Below are 23,452 nucleotides of genomic sequence, written 5' to 3'. Positions count from 1 at the left end.
GTCTCCAATTCTTCTGTCTAGTTCACCGTCTGTGCGTAAGCGTCTCACAGACTCTGTCACCAGTATTCTATCTCCTTTCTTTGGAGCTTTAAATGTGTCTCCGGCTTTTGCTCGAAGACAATCTCGTAGTCAGTTACAAGATTTTGAGGAATGAGAGAGGTTGGACTCTCTTGCACGAGGATGGATCAAGAAGGGTCCACAATACAGTGTGCTTGATATTATGCCTACCTTTTTGCAATGGAATGCGCCTACGCAAAGATACGTTTTCAATGTAATGTGTGACACTCTCATTAAAGAATGGGAAGATGTGAGTTCAAGTCCGATCTCACAAGATCTGTTAAATATTCAGGCTGATTTTGAAAAAGGACTTATTGTAGGTTCTAAAGTTGAGGAAGCTGTAAGGACGCTTATCTCTTATAGATCCTTATTATTTTCTCAGATTTTTCTTGATTCCGATCCGTCGGTTAGACTGACGTCGAAAAATTACCCTATGAGAGAGGTTCCTCCAGTATGGAAGGAGGCAGTTGCGGCTGTAGGTGCTAATGCACCTATTCCTGCTCATTTCCAACGTATATGGGTACATGTCCCTTGGAAGAGATCTGAAGTTTTGGCCCTCAAGCAGACTCTACCAGATCCTCGTAAGAACCCTGCAGGTTATTACAAAGAATTATCGCAGACAATTGATGCTTGTATTATGAATCTAGCAGATATTGACATGCTAATGGGTAATGTAGTCCCACAGACAATATGGGCTAAGATTCGTAGAGAGGATCACGCACAGGAACTAGGTGCTACTTGGGATGTCATAACTAATACAGATAGAGACCAAGTGGGTGGCGCAAAGCCTGACGCTCTGATCTCGGAACTTCCTGGTAGAATCATTACGTTAATGAAAACTATGATGCCTGCACTGAGAGTTAATTGGGATAAACTAGCAGCATGCAAACAAAAGAAAGATGAAAGTGTCTCTGACTTCTTTACTCGTTTCGAGGAGACATTTATCGACCACAGTGGTCAAGACATGGCTACAGAGGGTGGACAGCGATTATTCGTGGACAAATTTGTATTTAATTTGCTTCCCGAGCTGTCACACAAATTAAAAGATTCAGAAAGTTCATGGGCTGTTTCTTCTGCTCAGATATTGGCTACTGCGCAATATTATGAGAATAGGGACAAAGAAGAAAGAGAAAAGCAAGAGAAAAAGGCAAAAGATTTAAAGACGAAGGTTCTCTTGCAGCAAGAATGAGAGTCTTCATGCTAACTAGGGCAGCCATGGACAAAGTAAGGGAGTTGTGCCAATCCCAGTAGATCAGAATGGACCTTATGTTAACGTCACTACAATGGGTGTTTCAGAGCCATTTCTTCTAGATACTGGAGCAATGAGAAGTTCTATCATTCATTCTAAACTCCCTGGGGCACCTTTGTCTGGCTTAACGAATGACTCCGTAGGATTTTCTGGCGCCCCTGTTCGCAATCCAGTTTCTTGCCCTTTGCCTATTTCAGTTGGTCCTTATGATTTGGAAGCTCCACTTCTGTTGACGAATGGTTGCGGTGAGAATCTGTTGGGTCTAGACCTATTGAAAAGAATGCATGCTACAATATATTGTTCTCCTTCAGGCGTACATCTTACTCTAGGTCAGAAATTTGGTCTCCCCAATGTATTTGTCCAAAGATCAGTTTCCTCCTGAATTGCTTTCTCTTCCAACAGCACTTTGGGCCACGGGTCCGAACGATGTGGGTTGTCTTGAGATTCCGCCTTATGTTGTCACTCTCAAGCGCAATGTTGAATTACCACGCATCCCACAATATAGAATTTCTGCTGAAGGTGAGAAAGCGCTTTTGGAAATCACCCATGACTTGATTTGGAAGGGTGTGGTTGAAGAAACAAGAGGTAACACATGCAATAGTCCTATTCTTCCTGTTCTTAAACGCACTGATCCTTCTCAGCCTCCTGTGTACCGTTTTGTTATTGATCTGCGAGAAGTAAACAAAATTGTGATTCCACAATTTTCTTGTGTTCCAGATATCACTGCTTTGTTGACAATGATACCTTCCACAGCGACTTGGTTTTCGGTTATCGATCTAAAGAATGCCTTCTTTAGTATTCCCATTGCATTAGAGAGTAGGGACATTTTTGGTTTCTCTCTTGGAGGCCGAAGCTTCCGGTTTAACCGTGCACCCCAAGGCTATTGTGAAAGTCCCTCCATTTACAGTCAAGCTTTAAAATATCATCTCGACACTTTTCATTTGCCATCTGGTGCTGCTCTTATTCAATATATGGATGACTTATTAGTCGCCGCTGATTCAGAAGATATCTGCAAAGATGTCACTGTTGCTTTGTTACCACTTGTTTAAACTGAATCATAAGGTTTCTCCTTCCAAACTACAATATGTTTGTCGAGAGGTTACCTATTTGGGTCATCTCCTCTCAAAGGAGGGGCGACGATTGACACCAGAACGAATTCAGGCGATTGCACGATTGTCTGTACCATCCACACAAAGGGAAGTACGTGCCTTTCTGGGTATCACTTCTTATTGTAGGCAGTGGATCCCTAACTTTTCTCTAACTGCCAAACCTTTGTTGGCACTCACTTTAAAAGATACACCTCAGCCCCTTCCATGGTCTGATGAGTGCCAAAAGAGTTTCACTGACTTACGTATTGCTCTGTGTTCTGCTCCTGTACTAGGCACTCCAGATTACACTAAGCCTGTTACGCTCTATGTGCATGAGAGAGAAGGCTGTGCATTGTCAGTTTTAGTGCAGCAGTTTGGAGACAAACAGCGGCCATGTGCCTATTTTTCGGCTACGTTAGATTCCTGTAGCTAAAGCATTGCCCAGTTGTCTCAAAGCGACAGCAGCAGCAGCAATTTCTATCCGACAGTCTGCTGGAATGGTGTTGGATAACACTCTCATTGTCATGGTGCCACATGCAGTGGATACCTTGCTAAACAGAACAAAAACACAGCATCTTACGAGTGCACGTCTAACTGGTTACGAGCTGACGCTTTTGGCTAGTCACATACACATTAAGCGATGTAATACCCTAAATCCAGCTACTCTGTTGCCCTTTCCAAATGAGGAAAATGTTGAGGATCAGCATGATTGTTTCTTCCGTACTGAGGAAGAAACAAAAGGAAGAATTGACCTGAGAGACACACCGCTAGAGAATCCGGATGGAACTCTATGGGTAGATGGTTCTTGTTTTAAGATGCCCAATGGAGATACGGTTTCAGCCTATGCTGTAACTACCTTACATACGGTTGTGAAAACTGCACGTATTAGACACAATTCAGCGCAAGCAGCAGAATTGATAGCACTAACGAGAGCTTGTGTATTATCGAAAGGGAAAAGAGTGAATGTATACACTGACAGCCAATACGCTTTTGGTGTAGCGTTCAATTTTGGGCGTCTCTGGAAAGAGAGGGGTTTCCTTACTTCACATGGCACCAAAATACAACATGGTCAGTTAGTGACTGATCTCCTTGAGTCACTTGCCTTACCCATCCAAATAGCGATAGTGAAGTGTAGTGCACACAAAAAGATTACGGATGATGTTGGTCGAGGAAATGCATATGCAGATGAAATAGCGAAGAAGACAGCAAGAGATTCAAAAAGACGAATGTATGTGGCAGGTCCTGCGAATTGGGTCAGAGAGAGAGGAATGTATGAGAATACAGTGGAAAGTGTAAAAGCGATTCAGAAAGAGGCTTCAGAAAGAGAGATGAGCAAGTGGAATGAAAGTACGGGAATGTTAGATGAAATGGGTTGTTGGGTGGAATTGGCTGTTACCAGATGCCTATGTTCTCCCAGTGGTTACTGTGGCACATGGTCCAGCCCACTTAAGTGCAAAAGGCATTTGTAAACTTCTGGCTCCAGTCTGGCAAAATGAGAATATCCCGAAATGTGCAGACAATGTAGTGAAGCACTGTATTGTTTTTTTAATGTACAACCCGGGAAAGGGAACGCCAACTCCAGCAGGTCACTTTGCTCCTCCGACATATCCATTTGAGGTGTTGCAAATCGATTACATTCACATGGAGCGATGCAACAACCTCAAATATGTTCTGGTGGTAGTATGCGCCTTTTCGAGGTGGATAGAAGCATACCCTCTAAAGGATAACACAGCCCTATCCACAGCTAAAATCCTTCTGAAAGAATTCTTCCCTAGGTTTGGTTTGCCGCGCATTGTCTGGAGCGACAATGGGAGCAAATTTGTTGGCCAAGTCATGCAGAAAGTTTGTGCAGGTCTTGGTATCAAGCAAAAGTTCCACGTGGCAAATCATCCACAGTCAGTGGGTTTAGTAGAATGTTACAACGGAACCTTGAAGTTGAAGTTAGCAAAGGTTCAAGCAAGTACAGGACTCCATTCACATGGAGCGATGCAACAACCTCAAATATGTTCTGGTGGTAGTATGCGCCTTTTCGAGGTGGATAGAAGCATACCCTCTAAAGGATAACACAGCCCTATCCACAGCTAAAATCCTTCTGAAAGAATTCTTCCCTAGGTTTGGTTTTCCGCGGATTGTCTGGAGCGACAATGGGAGCGAATTTGTTGGCCAAGTCATGCAGAAAGTTTGTGCAGGTCTTGGTATCAAGCAAAAGTTCCACGCGGCAAATCATCCACACTCAGTGGGTTTAGTAGAATGTTACAACGGAACCTTGAAGTTGAAGTTAGCAAAGGTTCAAGCAAGTACAGGACTCAATTGGCCTGATGCTTTGCCGTTAGCTCTGCTATCCACCAGAACTGCCGTACACTCTCGTTTGGGACTTAGCCCTTACGAAGTGGTATTTGGCCGTCCGGCCAACGTATGGGGGAATACCTCGCCCTAAGAAATTCTCAGACTTGCCATATCCAATGTTGATTGATTATCTGCATGACCTTACGACTATATTGCGTGTTCTTCATCAACAGGTTCAGAGTGCTCTGCCGGAGGCTTCCACAGACCCAGGTCACTCCATCCGACCAGGTGACTGGGTATGTGTGAAGAATTTTCAGAGGTCCAGCAATCTGCAACCCAGATGGCGGGAGCCGCGAATGGTCTTGTTGACTACAAGGACAGCAGTTAAAGTGGAAGGAAAGAAAAATTTGATTCACGGTGTGCATTGCAAGAAAGTGCCTTTGCCTTTGCCTTTTGATCAGTGGGTTCGTAGAGGTGTTGGTGACTGTGAAAGTGAAAAGACTCCACGATTCGTACCCTTCAGTGATGCACACCTGAATGGGACACTGTCTGAGAAAGAGGACGACAACATTATACAGGAAGCAATTCCATCGCATCGTCGCTTGGATACGACTTAACCACGAACATTGTTCCAAAATCAGAATGTTCCGGGGAAGGAACACTACAATTTGAGACCCAGGCCAAAGAACATTTAAGACTCTCTTCTCCCTTGTGTAGAATTCTGTCCCGGTTGCAGGGTCACAGTAGGAGTCTAGGTCACGACCTGAGTAGTGGCAATAGGTCTGCAGGAACTTCAGTGTCATAGGACGGTAGAGCATCGTGACTTCAGTGATTGAAGAAGATTGCCGTGAGCATCCATTAGTAAGATGGAAACTACACTAAGTAATAAAGAAAGAAGAGATGAAATGAAGAAAAAATCCTGTAAAATAATGTACAATCGTTTTAGTATAACTTTATGTGTTTTTATATCATTATGTATTGTTTTGGCGATTATTAGTTGGATAATTTATGCTTTGCAGCCAAGAAATGCCTCCCCTTCTTCCTCTTTGCCTTCTTCTACTGTCAGACTTATCAGCGCACGCCGGCCGATACTAGCGACACACTAGGACTGCGCGAAGAACTACACTTCCCGATGGGCAGCGCGGGAGGTGCGATGCGTAATGCGCACCACGCCCCACCACAAGACGTCAAAAGGCGAAAGGTCATTGCACACGGAGCCGATAATTCTTCGACCAGGGAGACGAGACGAGGAGACGCCGCGAGACGAAGGTTCGGACGAGCTCATCACCCAGGTAGCGGCCCGTGAAACCCGGAGGTTCGTCGTGACCGAGGTAGGAGTACTGTGGCAGTATTTCCATCGGGGCTCGACCCATCCTAGTCGGAGACAAGCTCTCCGAGTCATAGAGAAATCACAGACCCGCCCCTCTGTTGGCGAGACCGGCTGGTCTCATGCAGGGGAGCGACCAAGTATAAAGAGAGTGAATAGACTTAAGGGGGCAAGCCTCGCTGTTCAAGACAGGCAGAGAGCGAGCCCGAACATTACTCTGAGACAAAGAGACCTAGTGCAATCGTCCGACAAATCGGAGGCATAGGAAGCATAGGCGTATCGTACGCCAGCCTCACAGACCTCAGTTCCCAGGCAGACACTAGCAGTGAGCGTTCGCACCCCGCGGTGGCCTGGTTTACACTTTTGATTTCTTCTGCTTATATTATAGACATATGTGCGAGACAGGAGAGAGGGGTGGTTACAAAGCCGAAGGCAAGGAGTGAGCTGGGCAGTCACAAGTGGGTATTACTCCACAAAGTTATATATGGTGTTTGTGTCTGTATGTTGATCCTTGTCATTCTCCCCACGTGTGCCTTTCCTTGTCGTTTATATTAGTGCCTGCAAACGAAAAGACCACGACCTGTAGCTCTCCCCCATATGTCCGGCAATACCTTATTTTCCTTTTCAGGTGAGGGCAAGCTCGCGTTTACCCTCGTGCTAAAATAACGCGGGTGTTTTCCATTGAGAGAAACTGGAAACAAAACGTCTTATGCTGTGTTCTGTTGTCTCTTTTGCCTTCACAGATCTCCCTCCCTGCAGTCCCCACCCTTTCCTTCCCCCGCTCGATCACCCCAAAAGTCCGCGGTTTCAATAGCCGGACTTGGGGTCATCCAGAGGTGGGCCCCCATAGAGCATCAACACAGCCCCGGGGACATCGGAACGAAGAACCTGACAGAATTATCGGCCCAAGAATTCTCTTATCCCCCTGGTTGTGTTGAAAGCTGGTCATGACTACTTTAGAGGACGTGATGGCCACGTTAGCACAGATGCAGGTAGACTTAGCCGCCTCACGCCAGGAAACAGCGTCGATGCAGGTGGACTTAGCCGCCTCACGACAGGAAAATGCGTCATTGCACTCACGTGTTGATTACATGCAAAGGAACCCGTTTAGCATGGGTAGCCCGTCTTCCCCTACGTCCTTAGTGGTAGAAGTGCCGGCGGCTATTCCCCTGGCCCCCCCAGAGAGGTTCCATGGTGACCAGAAAAAGGTTCAGGTGTTTATAACACAGATATTGCTCCACTTCACTTGCAAACCGAAGGTGTTTGTCACCAATCAAGCCAGGGTCGCGTTTCTCATATCGTATTTGGGGGGCGAAGCTGCCCAATGGGCGGTCCCTATAGTAAGGAACGACGACCATCTGCTGTACGATTGGGACGCCTTTCGCATGGCCTTCGAGAAAACATTTGATCGACGAGCCGAGACGTTCTCGGCGGATAAGGATATAATGGAGCTGAAGCAAGGCTCTCTTGATTTGGTGAGCTACCTGAACAACTTTCGAAGACTGGTGGCCGAGACCGATTGGCCGGAAGCCAAACAGTTGGTCGTCTTTTACCATGGCCTCACAGATGAGTTGAAGGACGTCCTGGCCCAAATCGAGCCACAACCTAGTACTTGTGCGGCCCTTATCGAGTTGACGCTGCGGTTGGACCACCGCTTGAGAGAGCGGAAAGGCGCGCATACCCGCAAAGACAGGGGTACCCCATGGAGTGATCGGACCGGACCACCGGAGAAACCTCCTTCTAAACCCGAACCTATGGAGATCGGAGCAGTGAGGGCCTCATTAACCGTGAGCGAAAGAGATCATAGGCGCAAACAGGGATTGTGCCTCTATTGTGGCAAGAAAGGCCACTTCATCAGAGAATGCCCCGTGAAACCGGCATTTGGACGGCCACGAATGGGCCAGGCGGCAGTCGCAACCACGGAAAAAGGGGAGGAAAACTGTCGTACCTGAAATCGGAAGGAGGGAAGGTTTCAGGGAAACATACCATCCCTTCAGTGGATTTTTTTTCCTTTCGGGAAAAAGAACACTTCTTTATAAACATGCAGATGGACATCAATAACGTGCTCCTCCCGGTCCGAGCCATGGTTGATTCCGGAGCCACAGGCTGTTTTATGGATGTGCAGGAGGCCAAACGACTAGGCGTACAGCTCTGCCTAAAAGCCTCCCCTGAACTGGTCTATGCTGTGGACGGAAAAGAGCTGGATTCCGGACCCATACGACATCACACAGCGGAGTACGAACTATGGTATGAGGGGGAGCATCGCGAATGGATTTCGTTCAACGTCATCCACGCCCCGCAGTACGGGATCATCCTCGGACTCCCGTGGCTACAGCAACATGAACCCAGGATTCACTGGGCCTCGAAGACCCTCCAGCTGAGGTCGGCATTTTGTCAAGCCCATTGTAATCGCGAACCAGTGCAGCCGGCGGCGGTGCTCGCCGTTGTCCATGGGATAGCCACGGCGGCAGAAAAGGAGACCAAGTTACCAGACTGCTACCTTGCCTTCCAAGAAGTCTTCAGCGACAGTAAGGCAGAAGAACTCCCTCCACATAGGGAATTTGACTGTCGGATAGATCTGGTACCCGGGGCGGTGATACCCTGTGGGCGAATATATGCTCTAACCATCCCAGAAAACCTGCACCTACGAGCATACCTGGATAAGTATCTGGAACTCGGCTTTATTCGTCCGTCCAGATCACCTGCGGCATCACCACTCTTTTTTATACCAAAGGCCAATGGGGAGTTGAGATGTTGTATCGACTTCCGAGCGATCAACGCTATCACGGTGAAGAACCGATACCCCCTCCCGTTGATTCCGGTTCTTTTGGAGCAGGTGAGAGCTGCAACGATATACACCAAATTGGACCTGAAAGGAGCTTATCACCTCGTGCGTATGCGCGACGGGGATGAATGGAAGACGGCATTCAAAACGCGGTATGGGCTGTTTGAGTACCTCGTAATGCCCTTTGGGCTCTGTAACGCCCCGGCCGCCTTTCAATTCTTTCTCAACGAGGTGTTGCGTGATTTTCTGGACATCTTCGTGGTCGTATACATTGACGACATCCTCGTGTATTCCCTCACAGAAGACGAACACATAACACACGTGCAAAAAGTGCTACACGCCTTGTTCACAAACCACCTATACTGCAAACTCACAAAGTGTGAGTTTCATGTGACCACCGTGGAATTCCTCGGGGTGATGCTGACCCCTTCAGGACAAGTGATGGCCGAGAGGAAAGTGAAGGCAGTGACGGACTGGCCCCGTCCCCAGAACGTGAAAGATATCCAAAGCCTACTCGGGTTCGCAAACTTCTACCGGCGATTTATACAACATTTCTCCAACACGGTCGCCCCTCTGACCAAATTGACCCGAGTGAAGGTTCCCTTTGTTTGGACGACGGAAACCCAATGGGCCTTCGATCGTCTGAAACATGCATTTAGTTCCGCTCCTATTCTAGTACATGCTAAACCGGAGTTGCCATTTTTTGTTGAAGCAGACTCTTCGGACATCGCGGTAGGAGCGGTCTTGTCACAGAGACAGGAGTACACCGGATATCTACATCCTATCGCCTTTATGTCCAGAAAACTAAACCCCGCAGAGCTGAATTACACGATAGCAGAAAAAGAGCTCCTAGCAATCAAGGATGCCTTCCAGGAATGGAGGCATTGGCTGATGGGGGCAGTACATCAGATTACCGTGTATACCGACCACCGCAATCTGCAGTTTTTGCGAGCGGCTCGACACCTTACACCGCGTCAGTTACGCTGGACGCTGTTTTTCGCGGAGTATAACTTCATCGTCACATTCCGCCCGGGAGTCAACAATCGGAAGGCCGACGCCCTCACACGACAGGAAAACACTTCACAGAAAGAACCCGTGAAGGAGGCATCGATCATAGAACCTAGTCGAGTGGTAGGTCTCGTGGCCACAGACGACTTCCTGAACAGCGTGCGGAGAGGAATCCGCCACACCACTTGGAGAACCTGGTTAAGGTTCCACCCTGAATGGAGACTCCATCAAGGCCTCCCAGTAAAAGGGAAGCAGCTGCTTATGCCCACAGGAGCATTGAGGAGGATGGTCTTCGAATGGTGTCACAACTCCCCCTGTGCCGGACATACCGGGCGCACCAAGACCCTAGAAAAGGTGCTTCGACAGTTCTGGTGGCCTTCGGTTCGTCCCGACCTTCAGCAATGGGTGCAAAACTGTTCCATCTGCGCCCAAATGAAAGCAGACCGCCAACCCGTACAGGGTTTGTTACATCCTCTGCCCACACCAGAACGACCGTGGGAACGAATTTCAGTTGATTTCATAGTGGGACTTCCTAACGATCATGGAATGACCGCCATCATGGTGGTGGTCGACTACTTCACCAAGATGGGGCACTTTGTTGCCTGCAAACAGGCTCCCACAGCGGGGCAAACGGCCATACTCCTGCTAACGCACATCGTTAGGCTTCATGGACTTCCACAGGTCATAGTATCGGACAGAGGGGCCCAATTCACCTCAGGATTTTGGAAAACGTGGTGTTCCAAACTCCAGGTCACCTCTTCCTTGTCAACAAGCTTCCACCCCCAGACAGACGGCCAAACTGAGAGACTCAATCAGACACTCAAGCAATACCTCCGTTGTTATGTGAGCTCAGCTACAGAGGAATGGGTGGAATGGTTATGGGCAGCGGAGGTAGCGTATAATAGTACCATGCATGCATCCACGAAGTTCACTCCGTTCTTTAGCACTTATGGGTTCCATCCCAGGTTTACTCCCCTACTTCTGCCCAACACTGACACTCGACGCCCTGAACTGCACAACAGGCTGAAGCTTATGCGTAGGGTGCTTGCGGTAGCCAGAGGAAATCTGTTGAAGGCAAAGGAACAGTACAAAAAACAGGCGGATAAACGTCGGAGACCAGGGCCAGTGTATAGTCGGGGAGATTGGGTGTGGGTTTCAACACGTAACATCCGTTTTAAACGGTATAGCGTGTTCAACCCCAAATACATAGGCCCGTATAGAGTGCTGGGACACGTAAACCCGGTGGCTGTGAAGGTTCGCTTACCATCGCACTTTCGGATACACCCCGTGTTCCATGTTTCCCTTCTGAAACGCGCTCCACAACCCCCGTCTAGCCGTCCATCCTCGATTCAGGTAATGCAGGAACAGGAGTACGAAGTCAGGGCCATCCGGGACGCAAAGACAGTGCGAGGCAGGTTGTGGTACTTGATCGCTTGGAAAGGGTACGGTCCAGAAGATGACTCATGGGAACCAGCCACGGCGGTCCATGCACCCAGACTGGTAGCTCGGTTCCATAGGATGCACCCAGACAAGCCTAGCGGCCGGCGGTGATCCTCGGAAGAGGGATGTGCTGTCAGACTTATCAGCGCACGCCGGCCGATACTAGCGACACACTAGGACTGCGCGAAGAACTACACTTCCCGATGGGCAGCGCGGGAGGTGCGATGCGTAATGCGCACCACGCCCCACCACAAGACGTCAAAAGGCGAAAGGTCATTGCACACGGAGCCGATAATTCTTCGACCAGGGAGACGAGACGAGGAGACGCCGCGAGACGAAGGTTCGGACGAGCTCATCACCCAGGTAGCGGCCCGTGAAACCCGGAGGTTCGTCGTGACCGAGGTAGGAGTACTGTGGCAGTATTTCCATCGGGGCTCGACCCATCCTAGTCGGAGACAAGCTCTCCGAGTCATAGAGAAATCACAGACCCGCCCCTCTGTTGGCGAGACCGGCTGGTCTCATGCAGGGGAGCGACCAAGTATAAAGAGAGTGAATAGACTTAAGGGGGCAAGCCTCGCTGTTCAAGACAGGCAGAGAGCGAGCCCGAACATTACTCTGAGACAAAGAGACCTAGTGCAATCGTCCGACAAATCGGAGGCATAGGAAGCATAGGCGTATCGTACGCCAGCCTCACAGACCTCAGTTCCCAGGCAGACACTAGCAGTGAGCGTTCGCACCCCGCGGTGGCCTGGTTTACACTTTTGATTTCTTCTGCTTATATTATAGACATATGTGCGAGACAGGAGAGAGGGGTGGTTACAAAGCCGAAGGCAAGGAGTGAGCTGGGCAGTCACAAGTGGGTATTACTCCACAAAGTTATATATGGTGTTTGTGTCTGTATGTTGATCCTTGTCATTCTCCCCACGTGTGCCTTTCCTTGTCGTTTATATTAGTGCCTGCAAACGAAAAGACCACGACCTGTAGCTCTCCCCCATATGTCCGGCAATACCTTATTTTCCTTTTCAGGTGAGGGCAAGCTCGCGTTTACCCTCGTGCTAAAATAACGCGGGTGTTTTCCATTGAGAGAAACTGGAAACAAAACGTCTTATGCTGTGTTCTGTTGTCTCTTTTGCCTTCACAGATCTCCCTCCCTGCAGTCCCCACCCTTTCCTTCCCCCGCTCGATCACCCCAAAAGTCCGCGGTTTCAATAGCCGGACTTGGGGTCATCCAGAGGTGGGCCCCCATAGAGCATCAACACAGCCCCGGGGACATCGGAACGAAGAACCTGACATCTACTGTCTCTCCACACCTCTTTTATACTCTTCCTTCACATGAACTTGTCAGAAGAACCGAGTATTATAACAATACCTTTATCCAGCTATTACATCAGCACCAATTAGTGATTAATACAACGGATTGTTGGGTGTGTGGTGTTATGCCACATACCACAGAGAAAGGAATGCCATATCTAGTTCTTCCTTTTTCTTATGAAGGTTCTGCTTGGGCTTACTTCGTCATCTTCTCCAATGCTTATCAAAGTAAGTTCAGACGATCTGTTAGTTCACATATTAATTATCCGGATTTTAGTCATAGTTCTTTGATTAAGGGTATGGTAGTTATGGCTAAAATCATGGAAAACAGCAAAATCTCCGTTGACGAAATAAAAGCATACACTAATTGGAACGTCACCCAATACATGTCTAGTCTTAATAGTAAGGTGGGAAAAGGAAAGTCCTCGCCAATTTGGACTATACCACATCAGGGTAACTTCTGCTTACAGATAAATGATTGCTCTTCTGACACTACACAAAGGAATAACTGCTCCTACACGTACGTTTATTCCTCTCAAAACTCGCCTCCTCTAATGCCGTCTCAAGGCACCTATTTCATCTGCTATGATAGAGCCTATACTTGGTTACCAACGGGTTTCTCTGGTACTTGTTATATAGCCTTTCTTCTTCCCCCTACTTACACTGCTTCCGCAAATCATCACCAAACCCGATACGGCAGAGGGATTATTGATTTAAAGGACACAGCAGGACAAGAAGGAGGAGATTTCCTTAAAGGTTTTCTTCCCTTCTGTGGTCCAATGGCTAACAGCCGAAATATAAGGCAATTGGTCCGTGTCGTAGAGACTACAATAGACATCACTGTAGGAGCCTTAAGTAACATCACGGCAGAACTACAGGCGGATCGTCTTATGACAATACAAAATCGAGTTGCCTTAGACTTTGTTCTTGCCGATCGTGGTGGAGTGTGTAAATTGATCGGGTCAAGTTGCTGTATTTTCATTCCTAATGACGCTCCGACAGTATACCAAGCTATCTCCAAGTTGCACATAATCTCCGAGTCTATTCATCAGGACGAAGGAGATTGCTCTTTAACGGAATGGTTTTGGGGACGACTGTCCAAATGAGGTTGGAAAGCATTGACGTTTCTTGGTATAATTTTGACCATTATATTTTCCTGTTGCCTTTGTATGCACTGTGGTCCCGCTATCTGTGATCTTTGTGCTACTATGTGCATCCCAAAACCCAAGCCACAAGTAACAGAAAACATAAGAATGATGTTACAGCAACAGCTTGATGACCTCATGGCAATTGACGTGGACTCAGATTAACATTAGTCAATCTTGTCTGAGTTCTGGCAAAAGGAGGGTCTGAGGAACTTCGATTTTCGATCACGATCGAATCGACCCGCCTTTTTGTGGCCCGCCGCCATTTTGTGTTGCCATCACTCAGGCAGCACGGTGAACAAAGTCTATTCTGCTTTTTCTGTAGCCTGGTGTCGAAATACGCCCTCGGCCTCTATTTGCAAAGCTGGTGTTAGAACTAGCCGAGTACACTAATCCCTGTCTGGCTTTTCTAATCCTCGTCTCAACTATCTGTTGGCTCACACTATTCTTTCCTGACCTTATCTTATTGACTGGCCTTCACTGTCTCCTGCTAGCATTCTCTCGTGTCACGACTGTCCTCCAAACACACACAAACGTATCTCGCCACCTGCAAGTTAGTTATGAATCCGTTAATAAATTAGTTTGAGGGTGGGGTGACAAACACAGTTGGAGGAGAGGTCTCTTCGAGTCATCTGATATTTCTGTTTTCAAACCTTTCCTATTGGTTCCGCCTTGTTTTCCAACTTTCCTTATTGGCTCTTTCTTGTATGCTTTGGGAGTGTATTTCGTCAATAATTGTATCATTGTATAGTATTTAACCTGATGTGCCACAGAGTGAAGTGGCAGTCTCCTGAGAACCTACTTTGTGTACTTCTAGGGTAACTGTATTAGCTGCAGCTAAATAAATCTGATCTTCTAACGCCGACAGAGTGTCCCGTGTCTCTGTGTAGCGAAGCAGGTGAACTCCGGAGACATTGGGCATACCCTGCGCCGCCAGGCCCAAAAGGTTCTGGTTCTTCACCTCCACCTTTTTCACTCACTTGGTCCTGAAGAAAGCCCTCTCACTTTTTAACGGGGTGAAACATGTAGACTGCGACACATAGTCAACTAACCGGACATAATCTCCTGATAGTTGCACCACATAGTTTTCTTTTCAATCATATCCTGAGCCGCCAATATTAAAGTCTAAAGGCAAGGATTCTCAGAGGTATTTATAATTCACATCACACATCTGCACAACACCCGCTCCGCTGTAGTCAGGCGTCGTAGCACAACCGGGGGGCACTCGGCCGCCCGGTTGGGATCCCAATGATGAAGCATGACACCAACTAGGTTGGTGTGTGAGGTATCTTTTAAGAACACCTAATGGGTCCATGTTCCTACCACACATTGGGCCATATGTAGGTAAAACGTGTTTTGCGATTCTGTAATTGCAATTTTTAGGGAATCGCAATTAGAGAATTGCAAAACGGAATGTAGGTAGGATTAGCAAAATATTTTGCGATTCCCACCTATTCCTTATTTGCGAATCCCAAATTGAGAATCGCAAATAAGGAATACCTCGCCATTCATTCCTATGTGCTAGAAGGCCCATAGGAATGAATAGGAAGACATTCTCAATTTGCGATTCTCAATTAGAGAATCGCAAATTGAGAATGCAATTTCAAGGTTGCAAGGGTGTCAATAGGACACCCTTTTGCACCCCTGAAATAAACATGTGTGCACATGTGGCGCACATACATGCGCTAAGGGCATGTATGTGCGCCACATGGCACTTTGAAAAATGCAAAAAAGTGCATTTTTCAAGGAAATCGCAAATTACCACCAACCTGAGGTTGGTGGTAATATGCGATTCCTTAAGCCAAAATTGCACAACTTGGGTGCTTCCTACATTGCATTTAAGGAATCGCAATTTGGGATTCCTTAAATGCATTAGCAAAATAAGGAATCGCAAATTTTGCGATTCCTTATTTTGCGTGTGGGTTTTTGTGTGCTACATAGCACACTGCCCAAATTGCGATCGCAAACGCCGAAATTCGGCGAATTTCAGCATTTGCGATCTCAATTGGGCTTCCTACATATTGATTACACTTGTTATAGTGATTACAATACATACACTTAGTGGGTTCGTCCATATTGTTTAAGTCTAAGCTTGCCTTCCAGGGGACCAGGACGTATCCCCTGTTCTATCCCTTGCTCTTTCCTTGTTTTTCCTACAGATACTATATCCCATAAGATGTCTGACTATGAAGTCTATGAACAGGACTTCTCCGCATATGACCCAGCAGAAGGTGAAGATTACTGATATGACGAGAATATGGAAACCATCAGAGATAAAACCTTAGATAAGAAATTAGATAAAGCTTTGTCGTCAGCCCTCCTACATACGCCTTGACCAGCTGTTAGGTAGCGGCCCGTCTATCCCTTTTTCTGAACCTCCATCCAATACCCACCTCCCTCAGAGCCCTCCGTCCTTTTGTGGCCTCATGAAAAGATTTAAACCAAAGTTACCCAGAAGGGCAAGGATTAGGACTACAGTGCCGACCCAATGGCCCCTTCGCCACCGCCTCCCAAGTCTAACCCCCCCCACACTGACATGGACACTTCATCCTCACAAGAGTCCCATCCTCGCAAGCGTTCCAAGAACTGCAAATGCACCTCCTCTCCTATGACCCCATCCCCGTTCACTTTTGATCCTTCTTCCAAAGTTCACCCCAGATCCTCTGATTGTACCCCGGCCCGGAGTTGGCGGAATATATGCAGCTTAACCTGCGTAAATGCTTTGACAGAGAGGTCAGGTCCCACATCAGGTCAGAGTGTCATCAGCCAGACCTTCCTAACAAAACTGCCCTCACTCCCGACATAGATACTTCAATACAACCTTTCTAAAGAAATACAGTAAAGACCCCAAGAAAGGCATCGATAGAGCTCTGAGAGCATGCCGGGACAAGCTCCTAGATGTTTCCGGCCTGTTGGCAAAAATCCTGGAACTGGCCCTTCAGGCTCAAGAAACGGGTGAAGTCCTTGCTGGTTGGACTCAAAGAGCGATTTGTCCTCTTGGCAAAGCAAACTGCGTGCTCTCCTCCGAGAGACGCAAGTCTGCTCTTTTGAGGATTGATCCACAACTGGCTGAATTAGCTTCAGCAGAACTTGGCCTCTTAGCGGAGGGGCAACTATTTGGAGACCGCTTTGTCAAGGACATTGCTTCAGCCAACAAGGTCCTCACCGTGGGTACAATCCAAGACACAGAGGATACGCCCAAGACCCAGCCCTAGCTGGCTTCTACCCCACTAGGTCAGGGGGCTTCAGAGGCCACTTCAACAGAGGTGTCAATAGAGGCTTTCGAAACAATGACACCCAGTCTTCAGGTAATGATTCAACTGCTTCTTCCTTCTATCCCCTTGGGGGACAGGCTGATGTATTTTGTAAACAATTGGGCAAAAATTACTTCACACAAGTGGGTGTTGAACACCGTTCAGGGGTATCAGATAGAGCTGTCATTACCTCCGACCCAAGACTCTCTTCCTACCCAGCTCCATTTTTCCCCAACAAGAAGAGTCTTTTATAGACTTCGGGCTGCTAGATCTTTTGGCAATGCAGGCCATTGCTACTGGAATTCTTATGCCTGAGGGTTTTTGCAGCAACATCTTCTTGGTTCAAAAGAAAGGAGGTGGTCATAGATTAGTACTAAACCTCAGATCTTTCAATCCCTTTGGGACGTATCGCCATTTCAAGATGAAGGGATCCATCTTTTGAGAGACCTTCTGTTAGAAAAGGACAGGATGGTCTGGCTATATTGAAAAGATGCATATCCGACAGTCCCAATCTATCCTCCTCATCAACGTTACCTCCAATTTCTTGGGAAGGATCAATGGTTTTGGTATCAATCCCTGCCATTCGGCCTTTCGTCAGCTCCCTGGGTATTCACCAAACTATTGAAACCTGTGGCATGTCGCCTAAGAGAAATGGGAGTTCGCATGATTGTCTACCTAGACGACATGCTTCTTCTAGCCCAGGACCGTGCTTTGCTGATACTACATCTGCAGTGGACAGGGTCTCTCCTCCAGGGCCTGGGTTTTGTCATAAATCTCAAGAAGTCCATGACGACCCCTTCGCAACAGGTGGACTTCTTGGGATTTCTGATCAAATCCAGAATGGACTAAATTACTCTTCCCTCCAGCCAAAATAAAATCCATCAAGAGAGAACTCTGATCGACGTTGTTGAAACAGATGATTTCTTTGAGGTCCCTAGCAAGGATTGTTGGCCTGCCAGCGTCCTCAATCCAGGCGATTTTCCCTGGACCGCTCCATTACAGAGTGATACAATGCCTAAAGATTCATTACCTTCAACAGGGTTTCAGCTACGATCACACGATTCCGTTGACAACTGAAGCACAAGAGGAGCTTCAGTGGTGGCTGACACACATGGACGCATGCAATGGCAAGGCCATTTTCGGTGTGTCTCCAGATGTAGTCATCGAACCCGATGCCAGCCGATGGGGCTGGCAAGCCAGATACGGAGATTTTGCTACCGGCTGTAGTTGGGCAGCAGAAGACTTAAAGCTACACATCAACTGCCTGGAACTAATGGCAGGGTCGTTTGCCATCAAGTTGATATCTCCAATAAAGAGCAATTGTTACATCCTGCTTCGGAAGGAAAATGTGTCAGAGGTTAGATATATGTATCGTCTAGGAGTTACCAGATCACGTCTTTTAGCCAACATAGCTCGAGAGTTTTGTCACTTCTGCCTCTCGCGGAAGATTATGGTTCTGGCAGAGTATGTCCCCGGCAAAGACAACTTAGTGGCAGACTGGAATTCCAAATTCCTGAAAGACTGCAGCGACTGGAAACTCCATCCTTCTCTATTTCAAGAGATGACTGTTCAAGGCCCATGCCAGGTGGACCTGTTTGCCTCTCGAATGAATGCCCAACTTCCCCGGTTCTACAGCTGGAGACTGGATCGGACAGAGTTGGAGACGGAGGCATTCCTTCACCCTTGGGGATCACTGACAAATTACGCCTTTCCCCTGTTTGCAATGATCCCGAGAGTAGCGGCACACGGCCGCCGACAGTCAGCATCACTTGAGTTAGTCACACCACTATGGAAGACACAATCGTGGTTCCCCACTCTCTTGGAATCGTCGATAGACCTGCCTTTTCATCGCCTGATTTTTCCTCAAATGCTTCTGGACCCAGTCAAGTCTCCTCATCCGTTGCTTCTGCAAGGTCAACTAACAATTCATGGTTTGGAAAATTTCAGGAAACACAAACAAATTGAAGGACTTTCATCGGCGGCTGCCGAGTTTATACAACAGGTTTGGCCTCCTTCCACCTGTAAACGATATTCTGCTGCATGGAAAAGTTGGGTGGTTTGGTGCCTTCAATGGGATGTGGATCCCGTGAGATCCGATTTGAAAGATGTCCTGAATTCTCTATCAGAATGTGCAGAATATGGATAATGTTACAGATCAGTGAACAACTTTAGATCTGCACTATCAGCCAGACATAATCATATAGATGGGAAACCTATTGGTGTTTATCCGGTGGTATGCAAACTTCTAAAAGGAATAAGAGTAGCTCGACCTCCGAGACCCAGATAGAATACCTTATGGGATGTTACCAATGTATTATCATTGTTGGAGTCATGGCCAGGGAATAAAGATCTATCGTTCAAACAACTTTCAGCTAAGCTTACCATGCTTTTGTGTCTTATTTCCTGCCGACGAGTATCAGATGTGCGCGCATTGGACCTAGCAGTTAGGTTATTTTCTCCACGTGGTGTATCCTTTATTTTATCCAGGAGAACTAAGACTATGTCCTGCTCCATTGATTACCCTGCATTTCCTCACAATGATAAACTGTGTGTGGTTAAATGTCTGAAGATTTATGAAGAACGTACCTTGTCTCACAGAACCGAACCCTAGGGTCTGTTACTTCTGTCAATTCAGAAGCCTTTCAGACCTGTATCGGCAGCTATATAAGCTTTCTGGGTTCATTGGGTCATGTCTGAAGCTGGTGTAGACATATCTGTGTATGGTGCTCGTTTCACTGGAGGTGCGATGGCATCTAAAGCCTTTGTTATGGGATCCCGGTTAGAGGATTTCCTTAAAGCGGATGATTGGTCATATAACTTCATGCTTAAAATGTTCTATTACAAAGCTATTGTACATGCTTCATCGCGTGTTGTTGGTGAGCTTTGAACCAGCATAATCTGAGCCTCCGGTCCTGACACAGAACAGAACATTTTCCAGCATATGTGACAAAAATGTTAGATTCTATTAAGGACACAGAGGCGAGGATTATCCCACCCGTTGGGACAGGTAAGAGTTGTATTTCAACTGTCATGATGTTATATGATTGAATATGACATGATTGTTCTCTCCCTTGCTTGATATGTTTAGGTTCATACATTCCATAGTATTCAAACTTGCTTCTGATTTCTGGTGCAGATTCAAAACAAAACTGAATTCTGGAGATTCCTAGCTGTTTGGCGATCGCTGTCTCATTATGTAAAAGTTGTCTCTGCCGAGACCCTGTTACAAGGAGTTTTCTCTCCATCGAGAGCTGGGACTGTATCCTCTCTTGGACTGCACCACAAAGAGACCGCTTGTTGCAAAGAAAGAGGCAGTAAGATGGTGCCTCGCTATTTTGTAGACATTGGACTGTTCCGATTGGTGTTTGATGGAGGCGTGGTTCAAAGCCTCATGGGACTTGTATGGAAATGTTTTACTGTTTTTTGATTGGCTACTTTGTTAATGAGGAGTAAAGATTGAGAAGCATAATCCTTGTCTCTGTATCCTTAATAGAATCTAACATTACTGTTGCAAATGCTGGAAAATGTTCTATTCTGACATGCGTTGGCCTAACCGACATGCGCACTTCATACTGAAGGGGCCACTCATCAGCAATGACGCATTGGCCCTACCCTCTCTGTTTGGTCAGAATAGAAAAATGGTAATAAGTTCCTTTTATTACCATTTTATTTTTACAGCTTTCTGCGCAATGGGGAGGGGGGTTGGGGGTGCTCTTCCGCTCCCAGGGTGCGACCGCTGTTGCCAGGAGTGACATTCAACGACTAAACGCGAGGCACTTATAGGAGTGACATTTTCTCAAGACCAAAATCATGCAAAACGTCCACGGAAACAGACAAATATCAGAAATGGCAGCCATTTGAGCAACGAGAAACGTAAACACTTCAGCAGGAGCTTTTATACCTATTATTAATAAATGATCAGCACCCTCCACCCCGACCTCAGCGCCAGGTGCGGCTGAACCACGAGTAACAAAGGGATCTCTGTGACAAAAGCAGCAACCCACTGAGCTATCGAGAAAAAATATGATTCCGTAATACACTGACATACTCTTTGCAGGACAGTATTCTAGTCCAATACAAATTAATACAGACCTGATCAGTACTATATTTCTGTCCAGCCAGACAGGTATTTAATATGCAATAAAAGTATAACATAAAGAATGGGAAACAATCCAAGTGGGACACAGCCTTTGTCCTACTAACATGAATAGACAAACACCATTAAGTAAAGGGTTCAGGCAAAGAAAGCGTGTCTGTATACAAACGTGATACAAATGAAATAGACAGAATATTGTAGAGACACCATTACATATTCAAACATAGCAGTTTAGTGAATGTATATGGTGTACATTTTGTCGACGGCGTTTCGATCCCATAAATAAATAGTGGGATCATCTTCAGGACATTAGAGTGACATGCCTGTATGCAATAGACTGTAATTGCATAAACCATGGAAAAATAGGGAGGAAGCAGGAAAAACAAGAAGTAAAAAAATTAAAAAGGGCAACTGATAGTCCATACACACGTGCTCATGAGGTTATCTCGAATGAGATGCCAGCCGTGATGTGCGGTATTAATAAAAACGAAGGTGAAGAAGAGTTGGCCGTGTTTAGGGATGGTGATGTAAGAACAGGGGGACGAAAGGATCAAAGACAGAGTAGAGCCAGGGATCATGTGACATGATCTGGCGAGATAGGAGCGAGGTGAGGGGAGCGAGGTTGAGATGCATTAACCCACCGAGCTTTCCATATAAAATACAGTCCTGTAATATGCTGGCAGACTCTCTGCGGGAGGCGCATTAACCCACTGAGCTCTCTGTATAAAATACAGTCCTGTAATATGCTGGCAGACTCTCTGCAGGAGGCGCATTGACCCAAGCCATGCATATAAGATACAGTCCTGTGATATGCTGCCAGACTCTCTGCAGGAGGCGCATTGACCCACCGAGCTATCCATATAAAATACAGTCCTGTAATATGGTGACAGACTCTCTGCAGGAGGCACATTAACCCACTGAGCTATCCGTATAAAATACAGTCCTGTAATATGCTGGAAGACTCTCTGCAGAAGGTGCATTAACCCACCGAGCTATCCATTTAAAATACAGTCCTGTGATATGCAGCAGACTCTCTGCAGGAGGCGCATTAACCTACTGAGCTATCCATATAAAATACAGTCCTGTAATATGGTGACAGACTCTCTGCAGGAGGCGCATTAACCCACAAGCTATCCATATAAAATACAGTCCTGTAATAAGCCGACACACTCTCTGCAGGAGGCGCATTAACCCACTGAGCTATCCATATAAAATACAGTCCTGTAATATGCTGGCAGACTCTCTGCAGGAGGCGCATTAACCCACCGAGCTATCCATATAAAATACAGTCCTGTAATATGCTGGCAGACTCTCTGCAGGAGGCGCATTAACCCACTGAGCTATCCTAATAAAATACAGTCCTGTAATATGCTGACAGACTCACAGCGCTTGGAGATAAAGCCTCTACTTCGGAGCGCCCCTGGGACATCAGCCACGGAGGACGTCATTTACGGAGTGGAAATCTGCGCATGCGTGGAGCTCGGGATACTAATTTGCGAAAGGACTGGGCGCGGACTCAGAGGACGTCACCATCGGAGGTCCTGATGGTAAATCTGCGCATGCGCCACTCACTGCCGCGGACTCTGTAGGCCTTCACTTGCCTCTGTACATGCGCGGATGTGGTGGTCACTCACTTACTGAGCAAGCGCGGCTCGGCTAGAACCTTTATTTCTGAGCATGCGCAGTTTAAAGGTATCTTTGTAACTGAACGTGCGCAGTCTAACATCTTTGGCTGGAATGTGAGTATGCGCTGTTTGCAACCGATGTCTCTCCGCAAAACTTTTTTGGTTTTGAGCGTGCGCTGTTCGCAAACTCCTGCTTCCTTTATAACTGAGCGTGCGCAGTTTGCACTACGGGCCTCGTATCCAAGCCTGCGCAGTTTGCAACCAGTGTCTTTGGTAACTGAGCATGCGTAGTTTGCAACACGAGCCTCGTAGCCAAGCGTGCGCAGTTTCAACCTGTGTCTTTGTGTTTGGGCATGCGCAGTTTGCCACAGTTGTCTTTTTTGTATTTGAGCATGCGTAGTTTGCCACTGTTGTCTTTTTGTTAAATATTTTTGTATTTGAGCATGCGCAGTTCACAGGCGTCTCGTATCATATGGGGATGCGTAGTTTGTAGTGAGTGAGTGTAGTTCATGAAAAGGCTCAGTTTGCATCTGAAGCTCAGTCTCATGGCAGCTCACGTTTGCATTGCAACCGAGTCCGGCTGAGTGCCGCGCATCACGAGTTAGCATAACGCATTGAAATGTATCTCACGCATTGAAATGTATCTCAAGCACACTAGCCCCCTGTGTATTGAGTGACAAGGCCCTGCAGTTAAGGGGTGATGCAGTGTCTTTATAATAAACGCTGGGTTGTCACTGCTGCCCGATCAGTTATTTATTGGTGTCAATGGGTCCTTTATTAG

The 23,452-nt window shown here is 47.0% G+C and overlaps 1 protein-coding gene across 2 annotated transcripts in view; it reads right to left on the bottom strand.

Moving 5' to 3' along the window:
* The window catches only part of LOC146822492 (uncharacterized), a 65,109-nt gene extending 42,599 nt beyond the window's left edge, over positions 1-22,510 (bottom strand). For both annotated transcript variants that reach the window (XM_085613603.1, XM_085613602.1), the window contains exon 1: positions 22,431-22,510. The gene's annotated coding sequence lies outside the window, so the exon portion shown is untranslated. The remainder of the gene's footprint in view (positions 1-22,430) is intronic.
* Between the last annotated feature and the right edge of the window lie 942 nt (positions 22,511-23,452).

This window comes from Triturus cristatus, chromosome 6 (genome assembly GCF_964204655.1).
Source record: "Triturus cristatus chromosome 6, aTriCri1.1, whole genome shotgun sequence".
Lineage (NCBI taxonomy): Eukaryota > Metazoa > Chordata > Amphibia > Caudata > Salamandridae > Triturus > Triturus cristatus.
This window is presented reverse-complemented; position numbering and strand designations above follow the sequence as displayed.